A 17,497-nucleotide genomic window follows, 5' to 3' on the forward strand; every position below is an offset into this window, starting at 1 on the left:
CTTTAGCTGTCTCAGTATGCATTGGGGCCTCCTCTATAACCCTACCTCCAGGGACTGAGAGCTCAGTTTCGTTAACCAGTCCACTGCAGGAGCAGACAAAAGAGAAGTCAGATGTTAGTCACATAGAACCACATTCTCACGACAGGAGAAGATACCAGCGGCTAATGCCACACAACCCAAAGAAGCTAGGCGAGTCAGGGTGGGTGCCCTGTGGAACCCAATGTACCTTGCAGAAAGAGAGTCAACAATGGCAAGCCTACCATGACGCTCCTTTTCTGCAGCAGGTTACATTGGTTTCCACAGGGAAAACATCAGGGATGTCCTAAAGCAGGTCTGAGAACCATTGCCGTCTGGGCCACGCTAGAGCGACTAGAAGTAGTATTCCTCCTTATTTGACCGCCTGTAGGACCCTGGGCAGGAGGGAACACATAGGACAGCCAAAAGTTCCATGGAACCGCCAGTGCGTCCACGAACGCTGCTTGAGGATCCCTGGTTCGATATCCGAAGACCGGAACCATGTGATTGTGTTGAGACACCATGAGGTCCACCTCCAGTAGGCCCCACCTGTCCACTATGGAGCTGAAAGACTTCTGGATGAAGACTCCACTCTCCGGCGTGCACGTCCTGGCGACTGAGGAATTCCGCTTCCCAGTTCAGTATGCCCAGAATGAACACTGCCAATATGGTTGGTAGATGGCGTTCCGCCCAACAAAAGGATTTTTGACACTTCCAACATTGCATGCGGCTACGAGTTCCGCCTTGATATGGTCTGATGCAACCACGGTGGCGTACATAAACTATCTGAATAGGCCTGTTCTGTACCAGAGGCAGGGCAAGAGATAATGCACTGCCCTCAGCTCTAGAATATTTATTGGAAGGAGTGAATTCTCCTTGGTTTAACGACCTTGAAAAGAGTCTTGCTCCAATACCGCACCCCATTCCTAGCCCGTAGTCAGCAGGACCCAGTCGGGGATCCAGAAGGGACGGCCCCTGCTCAATTGCTGGTCCTAGAGCCACCACGTCAGTAAATGACGAACCTCCGGAGTCAAAGAAAGATCTGATCCGATGAGGAAGGCCGTCCCATTTGGAAAGGATTAACCGCTGCAGTGGGCGGGAATGAAATGGAGCGTACTCCACCATATCGAAGGCTGACATCATCAGGCCAAGTACTTGCATCGCCAAGTAGATTGACACTCTGGGGCGACGAAGGAAGCATCTTATCCTGTCCTGAAGCTTCAGGACTTTGGAGACAGAAAAAGTCTTAGACCGTGCGTGTCCATTAGTGCCCCTGGATACACCACGCTCAGAGCTGGGACCAGCGAGGACTTCTTCCAATTGATTAGCCACCCATGGACTTGCAGGACGATCACTGTCAGTTGCAGATGACTGAGTAGGGAAATCAGAGGAACCATAGCCAGCCCAAATGGTAGAGCCTGGAAATGGTAGTGAAGGTTGCCATTAGCAAACCGCAGGACTGCTGATGCGACATGGCAATAGGAATATGCAGATATGCATCCTGTATAAAATAGGGATATCATATAGTCTCCGGGTTCCATAGTCATGTCAAAGTCAGAAAAATGTCTCAATGCACGTTGCCATATTTGCACCGCACACTGGTCCGCGCTGCGCGTGCGTACGCTCTCCCGTGGAGGCGCATACCCGCAATAGCGTGCACTCGCAGGCGCGGTATGCGTATTTACGGTAGAGTTTATGTAGTCGTAGCGTGCGACTCATTCGTTACAAATGTTCACAATTAATGTAGTTTATAGATCATGGTCCCTTTGATAGATTCTGAAAGTTTGGTTAAAATACAATGTCCCAGAGCTGAGGAATCCCTCTTTATATCGTACGAAGGGTCTAACAGGAATCATACAGCAGTGTTTGGTACCCATCGGAAGAGTATTTAATTAGCAAAATTCCGGTGTTGGTTTGGAGCGTATTAATCGCTCGTGCGAATAGTTATGGACATAAGAAGTTTATGTCCATTTCTATTATTTACACATACTCAGGTATGCGGCGGGAAACCCAGTTTCCCACCCACCTGAGCTGTTGGAAATCGTCACAGCCCACCTGTATGAATCACCCTATGACCTTTTGTTATGATGCAGGGCCGAATTCCTTCGGCCAATGGACAATGGGATTGTAGGACCAGGAGATTGCATTGTGTGTGGGGCATAAATAGGCAGGCCGACCACATCCAGCACTCACTCTTCAACGGTTCTCATTGCTGAAAATCGGGTGCTGGATGTCCAGGCGCATGCGATCGTTTCCCCTTGTGCGTAAGTTTCTCTCCGTAATCATTGTCTTTCTGTGAGCCAACTTCTCTCTATCTCTCTCTCTCTCTCCCTCTCTCTCCTCTTTTCTCTTATATCTCCCATAGTATTATAGTATTGTATTGTATTTCATTTAGGTCAGAGTAGTATTGTCTTTTTGTATTTTAGTTCTGTGGTTAGGAAGTCTCTGTTATATTGTAGTGTATCATTTGTACTGTTATCCCCTTTTACAAGTATATTAGATATAATACAGTTAATAGGCTTTGGAACCTAAACCAGTATCTATGTGTTTTCTATAGTGTTAAGTGTTCACTTGAGCGTCGGTGACGCTCAAGCAGCTTTGTAGTTAGTCAGGTTACACAAGGTTGCACTTACACCCTGTACTCACATTAAGGTATTCTTTGTATTTCTTTGGTATAAGGTTTAAACATTAAGGTATAGCGTTGTGAGCGTCTGCGCCGCTGGTGATCTCCTCGTGGTCTCGAGCGTCCGCTACGCCATAGCGAATCATTACTCTAGTCATAGCCAATAACGTGTCCTGTGATCCCTGGGCCGTGAGCGAACGTGACGCTTGAGCGTCTCGCCTACGGCTGAGCGATCGTTACGCAACTAGCGTACCATTACGGTACTTCTTAAGTAAACAGCGTACAGTGTTCTTAGCTTCATAAAGGGTTGTTTATACGACAAAGGAATTTAGCATTGTCAGTCAGTACAATGGAGCGCAGCGTTTCCATATGAAACCTGGACACTTACAAACTTGTTCGGAAATTTGAGGTTTAGTATAGGCCGGAAGTACCCATTGAGTTTCATGACCAGAAACAGGGTCAAGTAATAACTTCTGCCTCTCAGGGACTGAGGTACCGGCACAACCACTCTCGTACTCAGGAGAATACTCACAACCATGTGTAGAGCTTGCACTTTTAACGGATCTGAAGGGAGGGCCGTAGTGCAGAATTGGCATGGGGTGGATGTCTCTTGAAAAAGACAGTGTACCCGTGAGAGACAACTTCCAGTACCCACGCGTTTGAAGTGGTCTTTAACCAGACCTGGGTGAACTGTAGAAGTCGGCCTCCCACCCTAGGATCTCCAAGGAGGAGGCTAGTCATTTTTGAAGCAGGCTGAGGGGCTGACCAGGATTGCTTCGCTTTGGGCTTGGTGGTTTTGTGGTCTTGGGTATGCCTGACCTTTTTGCTTTACCTTGAGGCCAAAAGGAACGAAAAGTGGAACCTTTTGCCTTCTGTGCAGAAGGATTAGTAGTGGGGAGAAAAATCATCTTAGCGGCTGCTATTCAGACACTATTTTATGTAGGTCTTCCCCAAACGTCTTTTTGGAGTCTAGGTCCACTTTCCATGACCTCAACCACAGTAGGCGGCGAACCAGAACAGACGTGGATGACGCCTTGACTGCCATTACATCAGCCTCAGAGGATGCCCCCTGAATGTAAAAGGTGGCGGTGGTATTGTGAGACAGGAATTGTCTGGCATGTCAGATATATCCTTGGGCAACTCTTCCTCTAAAGCCTGAACACACGTCTCTTCATGCAGCCCAGGAGGAAGATATAGTGGGTCTATGAATAGTCACTGTAAGGGAGTAATATAAATAGGGTCAAAAGGTCGACAGTACAAAAGGCTGACAGGGTCAAAAGGTCGACACCATGTTTTTTGCATTTTTGTGGTTTGTGTGGATAGTTTTCATCTGGGACACCCAATTGTAGAAAGGCATACCCTCACGGGGCTCGCTGCACTCGCCACAAGGTTTATAACTATGCCAACATGGATAGAGAAGGTATGAAATAGTTCAAAAACATGTTAAATTAATAAAAAAGAAAAAACATTTGTCTATCTTTTTTTGTCGACCTTTTGACCCGGTCGACCTAATGTTTGTCTAACATATGGTGTCTATCTATTGACTGTCTAACTGGACACTGTCTATCTATCAACCGGATACCGGCCGTTTATGCAGAGGGAATTTCTTCCCTGGAAAAGACCAGGGTTCCCGCCTGATGTTCACTAAACAGTCAGAATGGGGTAATACAGTTCAGTTTACTTTGCCACAGAAGTGGAATCCTCATTATCATTGCTTTGTAGGATATGCTTAAGAGCAACCACTGAGGCAGGGACATCAATCTGCAAGGGAGAATACTCATCAGTAACAGAGGAATCAGTGTCTGACAGGACCGTATGCTCCCTCATCTCTTCTGATAAAAACATCCGAGAGGTTTGTGGATTGTGAGGAGGAAGCAGCCCACACAGGAGTGACCTGGGGCAGATTTATGTCTCACCAATGACTGATTTTGCTGCAGCTGGTTAGACAGATTTTCTGCCCAAGGCGTATTAACCATGGGGACAATTTGTGACTGTAATGACACAGGTGGTCCCATAGAGGATGCTAGGCGTTCTAACATAGTACACAGTAGGTTGGTGAACGTAGCCCAGGTTGGCTCCTGTTTAGATGCAGGAGCTGCGGACCGACCTAGTCAGCCCAATCAGATCCCTTAATACCTGCCCAACCAGGTATTGAAAATTTAAAAAATGTGAATGAAAGAGAAATGATCAAAGGCACCATTTGTCGCCTTTGATCATTTCTCCTTCATTCACATTTTGTGCATGACAAATAGTACATAGACCATCACACAACACTTTCCCCTCTGGTAAATCCTTGGAGCATGCTCTGCATGATGCAGGAGCTTCCACTGATTTACTGCCCATTCTGTTACATTATGACAAATGCAATAACAGAGCGACTTAAGGGCCGCATACACTACAGCGACATGTCGTACCCTCATGTCGCATAAGATTTCCCTCGAACCGCCCGGCAGCCTTCGGGCGGCAGGATCGCATACGATACATTGTACAGGGTCGTTTTGCATACGATGTATCTTACGCGATCCCAGTCATGCCTGCGGGAATAGACATATCACGAGTGCAGCACTAACTATCCAGGGGCTCCAATCTGATGCTCAAGCGACCACGCAGCGTATCTGATGTAAAACACATCCGATCTGCCACTTTTCATCCGATTTATCGTCCCGAAAGGTTGAAACCGGGCATTATCGTTGTAGTGTATGGAGCCCTTTAGTATGATAAAGCCAGACAAAATACAATACCTGCAAATAAAATCCAGTATTATGTGACTGTAACACAGTAGAATATACGCATTAGACACGGCTTCCGTTCACAGTGTATGGAAGGGCTGCGCTGGGAGATCATGTGATCATGCAATATGCCGGGTTGGTGAGTGTAGTGGGAAAAGGGGCTCTGATGCGGGTCGCAGCAGAGTAGCACCCGTGTCAGGCTCCCTGCTGCGACCCGCATCACTAGTGGAAAAGGGGTATGACAGTGCTGCCAGCCCAGCCAGAGATGAAGAAATCTTCTTTCAGAAAAGCTTTTCAGGGCTGCCCAGTGCCGCCCTCCTTTAGGTGACCTGCTGCTGCAGGCACCAACTCGAAACTGAGCTCTCAGTGCCTGGAGGCGGGGTTATAGAGGAGGCCAATGCATCCTGGGACAGATGAAGCTTTAGCCTGTTGGTGCCTCTGGATCAAGATCCACTCTACACCCCTGATGTTTTCCCTGTGGAAACCAATATAACCTGCTGCAGAAAATTTAAGGTAGAGGCTGATTAGCTGGTACTTTCTTACAATTTTATCTCTCTCTGAGCTTTGATAAATAGTCTTTAAACTGGAATCTAAACCAACCCTGGAGAGACCATTTCTACTGGCAATCAGAAGCAGACATAAAACATGTATATTCCAGGATGGATAGATAGAGGAAGGGGGATGGTTGGGTTTGTAAATGTTTATTTTATTTATATTAAAAAATACAAACATATGTACATATTATATTACAGGTTGAGTCTTCCATATCCAAAATCTTGGGACCAGAAGTATTTTGAAATCACGTATTTCTGCGTTTTTAAATATTTGCCTACAGAATGCATTTATGTTTCATATACACACATCCTGAAGGTAAATCTTACAAGATTTTTCATAATTTTGTGCATTAAACAAAGTTTGTGTATAGTGAACCATGAGAAAGCAAAAGGTGTCACTATTTCAGTTGCGCTCAAAAAACAAGCGTTATGGGAAAACTTACCTTTGTTAGCTCATTTTCTTTGAGGTCCATAGGATCCACTGGGATAACCTTGGGTATGATGGTGGAGGCCATGGATCAGTGCACAGAACAGTTAAGCTTTTAAGCTCCCATGATGAACTGGTTGCTCTATATCATACCCCACCCACAGTATAGGCTCTTCAGTTTTAGTTAACAAGCCCAAAGCAGGAGCTGGATAGAAGAGAAAGACGGTACACACAGGAAACACACTCACTAGTTGGAGAAGGGAACTGGTGACCGGAAAGAGCAAACACATTGAAGCTAGGTACGTCAGGGAGGGCGCCCTGTGGATCCTATGGACTTAAAAAAAAAAAAAAAAAAAGGAGAAGAGAGTTAACAAATGTAAGTTTTACCATAACTCTTATTTTCTTCCTCAGGGCCTATAGGTATCCAAAGGGATAACCTTGGAATGTCCCAAAGCAGTTGAATTAGGGAGGGAACGCTCCGAAGCTGAGAGAACGTTGCGCCCAAAGGATGCATCCCAAGGGGCAAACATATCAAAGGCATAGTACCTAAGAAACGTGCGAACAGAAGACCATGTGGATGCCTTGCATAGTTGTTAGCAGATGTGCCACGACGGGCTGCCCACGAAGGTCCCACAGAGCAACTAGAATGAGCAGAGACTGGATCCTGTAGGAGGGCGGTCAGCATTCGGGAAAGCATGCAAAGCCATCTGGCCCGAGTCTGTTAGCTGGCCAGCCTCGCATGTGAAATCCATTGAGGACAAAGAGAAAAATCAGTTTTCCTGAATGAACTGGTACAGTCTATACAGTTCCAAAGGGCATGGACCACATCCAAAGAGGCCTCACCAACCGAGAAGGATGGAACTATTGTCCCTTCGTTAAGATGGAAGCAGGATAACACCTTTGGGATATAACCCTGGAAAGACCAGGAATGGAGAGTGCTCCCAAGTCTGACACTGCTCTGGGCGAGCCATTTCAGGTCAATAGGATTCCAGAGGTACAATCAATGACTTCTGAAGTGCCCGAAGATAGATAAAGCCCACGGAGCCACCGAAGGGACAAACGGAGGTTGAATCCGGAGTACTCCCTGAAGAAAGGTACACACATCAGATAACTGAGCAATCTGTTTCTGGAACCAGATAGACAGAGCTGAGCCTGTACCTGGAGAGAAGCAAGGCAGAGGCCAACATCCAAGCCCACCGGGTGAAAGGCCAGAATTCTGGAAATCTGAAACATCTGAGGATCATAATATGGCTGAGCACACCACTGGAAGCAAGTATGCCAAATGCGGTAATATATGCGGGTTGAAGTGGGCTTCCGTGCTCGAAGCATAGTTCGAACCACCGAAGGGGAGAACCTTAAGAGTGATGACTTAAGAGCCACGCTGTCTATGACAGACAAGCTAGGTTCAGGTGTAGACAGGGACCCTAAAACCAGAGGTTTGGTCATAGAAGAAGCAGGAAGAGAATGTCTATGGATAGACTGTGGAGACCTGTGAACCAGTGGCGCATGTGGTCAGGCTGGAGCTATCAGGATCACGGTGTTGCCTTCCTGTTAGAGTGTGCACAGCATTCCTGGAAGATGGGATACCAGAGGGAAAAAGTATGCCAGTTGGAAAGGCTATGGGTCAGCTAATACATCCACTAAGGCAGCTTCTGAGTCCCGTGATCTGGACCCGTAGACTGGCAGTATGCAGGATTTGTCTGGAGGTCAAGAGATCCACTCCGAAGACCCCATTTGTCCACCAGAAGATGAAAGACTTCTGAAAGCAGGGACCACTCTCCAGCCTGTACGTCCTGGCGACTGAGGAAGTCCGCTTGACCAAAAGGAGGAAGTCCGAGGCCTTGCAGAGGAGACTGAAGACAGGCAAGCTGTCTTAGAGGCCACTGGGCTAGTGACAATCTTGTCCAGTTCAGCACCAAAAAGAAATTTCCCTGCAGAAGGGAGTACTTCTAAAGCCTTCTTAGAGGCAGCCTTCTTAGAGTCAGCCTTCCAGGGGCGGAGCCAAAGCTTTGGAGGACAGGAATCCAGAGCGGTTTCTCTAATATAGAAAGTCGCATCTATAAGGATGGCCATGCAGGACAGCCAATCTCCATTAGTCCCAGAGGAAAGGCTAATTTCCAGGTTATCAGCCCAGCTCTCTATGGCTTTAACAACCCAGGCAGTGGCTGCCTGGGAAGTAGCTCCAGTAAGGGAATATAAGGATTTCAGACACATTCAGCAGTTTATCCACCACTTCTTTTAAAGAAGATGCTTTAGGGATAGATCAAGTTGAGCTTTTCACCCAACGTGTCACGTGGGAATCCACTATTGGGGGAGATTCCCACTTAATATAATCTGTCGCTGGTAGAGGGTAAAAGGAACTGAGCGTTTTAGGGATGAGGAACTTTTTACTAGGAACTTTCCACACCTTGCCTATAGTCTCAGCAAAGCGAGCTGAGTGAGGGAATTCTGCCAGCCTGCGGCATCAGTAGAGTCATCAGAATCTGAGGATGGCGTGGACTACGAGGATGGCACAGTGCATGTAATAGTAGTAGCCACAGGCAATCCCTGGCCCTACAGAATCTGTGGTAAAGCAGCAGAAGAGGTAGCAAGGTTCTACAGAGAGGCAGAAAAACTGTCCATTCAAGGAGGGGAAGCTGGCGAGACTGGTATAGCCAGCTGTACTTGTTGTGGTAACTGAAGCAGCAAACCCACAGGGAAGACCTGTGCCGAAGTTGTAATGTGGTCCGCAATAATTGCTAGCATTTGAGAGAAAGCAGCCCAAGGAGGCTTATGTGCTGGAGCAGTAGGGGCTGACTGGCCCGGTGGTGAACAAGTGGCACACAGACCATCCTGCACCAAGACTTGTGAAGTCAAACCTGCAATACAGAATTTACAGGACACTAGAGTACGGGGGCAGAGCGTGTATAGTCCCCTTGTCTTGCTAGACATAGCTGCAGGGGTGGTTGAACACACAATATGGCAGTGTGTAACACAAAACAATACGTGACAATCTGTCTCCACAAACAGTGTAATGTGGAGTACAGAAAACCCTGTTTATACATCAAGTAACTTCGAGTTACTGAGAAAAAAGGAAAAGTTATATAGCGGACAGAGAAGAAAAAGCATGTACAAAAAGGGATACTGCCACCTATACGCGCTATCCAACACAATACATGAAATTTGCAATATAATGTTATACAAACAGTTTGAAATCACCAGTTGACAAAAAAGGGAGGGGGGGGGGGGTCGATATTCCAAATATTATAGAGAATATGCATATGAGTATATAAAGTTCTGTAGGGTGGATAATCAGCGGGAGTGTTCTCAAGAACAGGGAGAAGTTCCACGGGGTACTCACGTTGACATCAAGTATTCAATGCTCATAAAGGTTTCTTTTTCTGGTCAAGATTCCATTTAGTGAGTGTCCATTAGATGGTGCCTCTTCATACTGGTATACAATCTCCCGTGCAGAACCGGAAATATAAACAGTAAAGACACCAATAGTGTAGTAGGTCTTAACCGGTATATGGGAAAATAAGTAGTGAAGGAAACTGGAGACTATATAGGCAGTTGGAGGATTCCCAACGTACCTAACTTACGTAGGCACGTGTGTGGATCCTTATATAAAAGGTATCTTTAACAGGTAACGGAGATAGGAAAGATATCTCTAGATGACGCGTCCCCAATCACGTTACGGAATATTGAGTGATGCTAATAAAAAGGTATCTTTCAATCGTCTCTCCTACACAGATGCTATTGGTCCCGGACTGACACTTGCTTTCCGGCAGGGTGTCTTCACACTGGTGGTCCCCTCCTTGTCGCTTTTTGTTATGGTGACCACAAAAGCAAACAAAAAAAGGAACCAATGGTGTGGGGTTCACTGGCCAATATCAAGTTTTAAAGGTATATGGAGGTTATTTTCCTCCTTCTTGAATATGCCCTTTTTATCTCAGGTGAGAGAATCAGGAAGGGAATGGTGTGAAGACACCCTGCCGGAAAGCAAGTGTCAGTTCGGGACCAATAGCATCTGTGTAGGAGAGACGATTGAAAGATACCTTTATGAGCATCACTCAATATTGTCAACGCATTGAACATTGCCCGAAGTTCCAGAATATTGACCGGGAGCAGAGACCCCTCCTTGGTCCGACCGACCCTGAAGAGAGAGTGTTGTTCCAACACCGCGCCCCAACCTCTCAGACTAGCATCCGTTGTCAGCAGGACCCAGTTGGATATCCAGAAGGGACGGCCCTTGCTCAACTGCTGGTCCTGAAGCCACCAGCTCAGTGACAGGCGGACCTCCGGAGACAAGGAGATTACATGAGATCTGATCTGGTGAGGCAGGCCGTCCCACTTGGTCAGAATTAATTTCTGCAGAGGGCGAGAGTGGAATTGAGAATACTCCACCATGTCGAAAGCAAACACCATGAGACCTAGCACTTGCATTGCCAAATGTATCGACACTTGCGGACGAGATAGGAAGCATCAAATCCTGTCCTGAAGCTTCAGGACTTTCTCCTGAGACAGGAACAACCATTGGTTGTGAGTGTCCAATAACGCTCCCAGATGCAACATGCTCCGAGCAGGAACCAGGGAGGACTTCTTCCAGTTAAATCAGCTACCCGTGGGCTTTCATGCACTGGACCGTCAGATCGAGATGACACAGGAGAAGTTCTGGGGAATTTGCCAGGATCAACAAATCGTCCAAGTACGGTAGGATCCTGACCCCTTGACGGCGGAGTGTAGCAGTCATGACCACCATAACTTTGGTGAAAACTTGGGGAGCCGTTGTCAAACCAAAGGGTAACACCCGAAATTGGTAATGAAGGTTGCCCACCGCAAACCTCAGGTACTGCTGATGAGATACCGCAATAGGAATATGGAGGTAGACATCCTGTATGTCCAAGGAGACCATATAGTCCCCAGGCTCCAAGGCCAGAACAATAGACCGCAGCGTTTCCATACGAAACTTGGAGATCCGCACATGCTTGTTCAAGGACTTCAGATTGAGAATGGGCCGCGATGACCCGTTCGGTTTCGGGACTAGGAACAGCGGTGAATAGTACCCCTTGCCTCTCTGAGCCAGAGGCACCTGTACTACCACTCCTGTGGTCAGGAGGGAATGTACCACCGAGTGCAAAGTGTTTGCTTTTGCCGGATCCAGAGGCACATCTGTCGGGAAAAATCGATGAGGGACGATTCTTGAAGGGTATGGCGTTACCTCGAGCAACGACTTCCCTCACTCAGGTGTCTGAAGTGGTCTTCAACCATTCCTGGACAAAAGCTAGGAGTAGGCCCCCCACCCTGGGATCCCCCAGAGGGAGGCCCGCCCCGTTATGGTCAGGCTTGTCAGTTTTGGAAGCTGGCCGACGGGCAGTCCACGCACGCTTCGGTCTGTGTTTGGCAGGTCTGGAAGCACGAGCTTGCTTCGGGTATGCCTGACCTTTTGCTTTATCTGAAGGACGAAAGGGCCGAGGGAAAGTACTTTTAGCCTTCTGTGCGGAAGGAGCAGTACTAGGTAGGTAAGCTGTTTTAGCAGTAGCCAGATCAGCCACAATCTTATTGAGGTATTCTCCAAAGAGAATGTCTCCCTTGAAAGGAAGCACCTCCAGGGTTTTCTTAGAATCCATATCCACCGACCAGGATCTCAACCAAAGGATACGTCTGGCCAAGACGGACGTAGTAGCAGCCTTGACCGCGAGCAACCCGGCATTGGAGGCCGCCTCCTTAAGGTACAGAGAAGGCGTGGTAATATATGAGAGACATTGTCGAGCATGCTCATATGCATTAGAAGGTAGCTCCGCCTCTAACTCCTGAGCCCACTATCCGTCGGTTCCTTCAGAGAGGTGACAGTAGTTACTGGCAGAGCAGAGGAAACTACCATATGCGCCACATGAGAATCTACAGGCGGAGGAGTTTCCCAATTCTTACATATCTCGGCAGAGAGAGGATAGCGAGCCAACAGTCTCTTATTCGGTGTGAATTTTGTCCCCGGATTTTCCCAGGATTCCTGACGTATGTCAACCAGGTGTTCAGAATGAGGTAAAGCTTGTTTAACCACCTTCTTACGTTTAAACCTATCCGGTTTCTTAGAGACAGCCTCAGGCTAAGGATCATCAGACACCTGAAGAATGAGCCTAATTGCCTCAATCAAATCCCGGACATCCACCAATGACTTCCCTTCCCCATAAGAAACATGCGTGTCAGTGTCTGTGGGATCAGTATATTCACCATCCTCGTCAGAGGACGTGTCCGGAATAGCAGTGGATTGGGAGGAGGTAATGGCCCGTTTAGAAGACGACTTAGTCTTAGGTGGGTTAGAGTGACACTTCGATTTAGTCAGTGACCGGTTCAGATGCTGTAACTGAGTGGAGATTTAATCTGCCTATGGCGGATTAATAGCAGGGACCATAAACTGCTGCAGTGGCACAGGTGGTCCCACAGGGGGTGCCAATTTAGTTACAAGCGTGTTTAACAACGTGGAAAATTTAGCCCAAGGTGAGTCCTGTGATGCTCCAGGTGCTACCGACCCACTGGGGGGAAAGGAACCCCCTGAACCTGAACTCTCAGCTGCCATATCCTCCATTACGTCCACGGCCTCACTACCACGCAATGTGGGAGAAGCCCCAGCATCGTTGCCACGTGTAGCAGACATAACAATGTGCACAATGGGTGTAGTATTGTATGCCGGCGGCCGGGCTCCCGGCGACCAGCATACCGGCAGCTTGGCGAGTGCAAATGAGCCTGTTGCGGGCTCGCTGTGCTCACCATGCTGCGGGCATGCCATGCTATTTATTTATTCTCCCTCCAGGGGGGTCGTGGACCCCCAAGAGGGAGATAAAGTGTCGAAATACCGGCTGCCGGGATTCCGGCGCCGGTATACTGTGCGCCGGGATCCCGACAGCCGGCAAACTGAAGACCACCCGTGCACAATATCGGGCAATCTGGTACAAGGTGTAACAGCAATATACCTAGCAAGAACACTCGGTGAAGTGTGCCTATGACAACACAGACCGGGAGTTCAAGAGATATAAACTATATGGTGACTATAAATCACAAGTAAAAACACACAGCAAGTAAATCTTGTGATACAATCCTATATTAAACAGAAAGAAACCGGATACACTTAGCCCCCTCAGGTATAGCAATATAGGAGTAGTCCACTGAGTGAAATAACGTTTAATAAGGCAACCACGCAGCAGCTACATGCACACACAAACATTATCTATATATCTATATACACACGTTTTTGCTCCGGCACTTGGCTCAGCCCCTGCTATGGGGCTGACTTGCTCAGGTGCCCTCCTCCAGGGGTAAAACCCTTTGCACAACACCAAACGCTAATGATGAGGCGGCACTCAGAGTCATGTGAAATAACAACAAACTGTAATGGTGCAGAATCAACGTTTCGGGGTTTCCCCCTTCGTCAGAAGGACGAAACCCCGAAACGTTGATTCTGCACCATTACAGTTTGTTGTTATTTCACAAGACTGAGTGCCGTCTCAACATTATCGTTTGGTGAGATATATATATATATATATATATATATAGATTATATATATATATATATATATATATATATATATATATATATATATATATATATATAGAGAGAGAGAGAGAGAGAGAGAGAGAGAGAGAGAGAGAGAGAGAGAGAGAGAGAGAGAGAGAGAGAGAGAGAGAGAGAGAGAGAGAGAGAGAGAGACACAGATTCCCAAGTGCGCTAGTGATGTAATGTAATTACACAATTCTTCCAGCGTTTATTTCGTCAGAAAATGTGGACTGGAGGATGTTTAGATCTGGGGACCTGTAACAGACACCCCTCACCAAAAAGTCACCCAAACAAGAGGCCAACAGGCCAATTAATAAAAGGTTATTTTAATAACATATGATTATACATATGAATTTTAATACACAATATAAAATTATATCAATAAAACACAGCCACAACCAACATGTTTGTAAGATGGATTCTAGATACTCCCTTACCTTTTTCAAGGTGCGAGCTCGAAGGGAGTATCTTCACAAACTAGGGTGCGATTTTCTGACTGACAAACCCAACGCGTTTAGTCTTATCGACTTCATCAGGGGTAACGCATATAGGAAAAAAGGCTAATTCACTCTCGATGGGTTTATATGGCAAAACGTAACCTCAAATGGGAATTAATACAGTCTCCTTTATCAGGATTTAGTAGATGGAATTCCTATATTCAGGCTCCTAGCCGGAGTGGTAATTCTTTTTGGATATAGAAATCTATAGAATAATAGTGTTTTTGTAAATACTGCCTTAAAACTAATTAAGCATGATTCCTTAAAGGCCGTCTAGGAAATACTCTTGATTATAGTCCGTTGGGAGTGCCGACAACTGTATGCCGGCGTTTTTGCAAACTGCTAAAGTATGGTCTCCAGTTCTTATAATCAAAGTTATTATTGGTTCAAATGTTGACTCACATGAAATTCAAAACAAAATCTCAAGGAACAAATCCTGGAGGAAATTTTGGCTGTATCTGGAAGTCACAGACTCTGTGACTTCCAGATACAGCCAAAATTTCCTCCAGGATTTGTTCCTTGAGATCTATTTGGGGAAGTCACATTTTTTATATTCCTGTGATTGTCAGACCAGCTATTTGAGTTTTGAATTTCATGTGAGTCAACATTTGAACCAATAATAACTTTGATTATAAGAACTGGAGACCATACTTTAGCAGTTTGCAAAAACGCCGGCATACAGTTGTCGGCACTCCCAACGGACTATAATTAAGAGTATTTCCTAGACGGCCTTTAAGGAATCATGCTTAATTAGTTTTAAGGCAGTATTTACAAAAACACTATTATTCTATAGATTTCTATATCCAAAAAGCATTACCACTCCGGCTAGGAGCCTGAATATAGGAATTCCATCTACTAAATCCTGATAAAGGAGACTGTATTAATTCCCATTTGAGGTTACGTTTTGCCATATAAACCCATCGAGAGTGAATTAGCCTTTTTTCCTATATGCGTTACCCCTGATGAAGTCGATAAGACGAAACGCGTTGGGTTTGTCAGTCAGAAAATCGCACCCTAGTTTGTGAAGATACTCCCTTCGAGCTCGCACCTTGAAAAAGGTGAGGGAGTATCTAGAATCCATCTTACAAACATGTTGGTTGTGGCTGTGTTTTATTGATATAATTTTATATTGTGTATTAAAATTCATATGTATAATCATATGTTATTAAAATAACCTTTTATTAATTGGCCTGTTGGCCTCTTGTTTGGGTGACTTTTTGGTGAGGGGTGTCTGTTACAGGTCCCCAGATCTAAACATCCTCCAGTCCACATTTTCTGACGAAATAAACGCTGGAAGAATTGTGTAATTACATTACATCACTAGCGCACTTGGGAATCTGTTTTTCTTTGTATGTTCCTGAGGTCTCCCAACAAAGACCTCTCCCAGTGTGTCGCTCTTGAGTTGGCGCGAGATAAGGATACTTCTGTGTATATATATATATATATATATATATATATATATATATATATATATATATATATATATATATATATATATTATATATACACACACATACATATACACACATATATACAGGTTGAGTATCCCTTATCCAAAATGCTTGGGACCAGAAGTATTTTGGATATCGGATTTTTCCGTATTTTGGAATAATTGCATACCATAATGAGATATCATGGTGATGGGACCTAAGCCTAAGCACAGAATGCATTTATGTTTCATAAACACCTTATACACACAGCCTGAAGGTCATTTTAGCCAATATTTTTAATAACTTTGTGCATTAAACAAAGTGTGTGTACATTCACACAATTCATTTATGTTTCATGTACATCTTATACACACAGCCTGAAGGTCATTTAATACTATATATATATATATATATATATATATATATATATATATATATATATATATACACACACATATATATATATATATATATATATATATATATATATACACACACACACACACACACACACACACATATATATATATATATATACAGGTTGAGTATCCCATATCCAAATATTCCGAAATACGGAATATTCCGAAATACAGAATTTTTTGAGCGAGAGTGAGATAGTGAAACCTTTGTTTTTTGATGGCTTAATGTACACAAACTTTATTTACTACAAAAAGTTATTAAAAATATATATATTTATTTTTATTTTATTTTTTATTTTTATTTTTTCATTCACAAGCGTACCATGCAGAAATTATGCACCATAAAACTGCACTGGACTAGCAATACAAAGTAATACTCAGTATGGCTATATGTGTTAACATTAGATATAACAAAGCACAGTAGATACTGGATGTATATCACAGGGTGTTTGTACCACACAACCCTGAATGTATGCACTCTTTCTTAACTATTACTGTCCCTTGACAGGTAGAATACTTAAGTGTCCTGTATGAAACACAGCACTGGCAATCAGGCGGTTCTACAGAGGAGGATTTGCCCCAATAGTCCAAAGAACAGCTCAGCTCAATCTGTGATGGCCGCTGGTCGGGAGTGAAGGAAAGAAATACAGCTCCAGGGCAGGAACATTTGCAGAAATGGCGCCCTGGGGCTGGGGGGAGGGGCTACAGGTCCGGCCTGCTCCCCTTGCTAGCATCCCCACCGGGCGCTGCGGGCAGTGAAAAGCGGGGTTTATAGAATTTAAAAAAAAAAACAAAAAAACAGACTTGTGTCTCCTAATTGTCCCTGGTGGCTAGTGGAGCGGCTGCCTAGTATTCAGTGTCCACGCCAGCGCGCGCGTCCCGCCTCCTACGGCCACGCTGGATCGCGGTAAAGTGCGGGCACAGAAGCCCCTTACCTCCCCCATGCCTGCGGCGCCACGATCCGGAAGGACGGCGGCGTGTGTGTGACTGACCGTTTGAAGGAACCGGAGCCTCCGCTGCAGTGACCCGGCAACCAGGTTGCGGGAGTATACAGTGCCACTGGGGTGACAGAGCTGAGGACAAAAAAAATAAGAATTTACTTACCGATAATTCTATTTCTCGTAGTCCGTAGTGGATGCTGGGAACTCCGTAAGGACCATGGGGGATAGCGGCTCCGCAGGAGACTGGGCACATCTAAAGAAAGCTTTAGGACTATCTGGTGTGCACTGGCTCCTCCCCCTATGACCCTCCTCCAAGCCTCAGTTAGGAAAC

The 17,497-nt window shown here is 45.6% G+C and overlaps 1 protein-coding gene across 6 annotated transcripts in view; it reads right to left on the reverse strand.

Annotated features, from left to right (window-relative positions):
• The window catches only part of PIP5K1C (phosphatidylinositol-4-phosphate 5-kinase type 1 gamma), a 336,412-nt gene that overhangs the window by 218,981 nt on the left and 99,934 nt on the right, over positions 1-17,497 (reverse strand). The window lies entirely within an intron of this gene.

The sequence above is a fragment of the Pseudophryne corroboree genome, chromosome 1 (genome assembly GCF_028390025.1).
Source record: "Pseudophryne corroboree isolate aPseCor3 chromosome 1, aPseCor3.hap2, whole genome shotgun sequence".
Classification (NCBI taxonomy): domain Eukaryota; kingdom Metazoa; phylum Chordata; class Amphibia; order Anura; family Myobatrachidae; genus Pseudophryne; species Pseudophryne corroboree.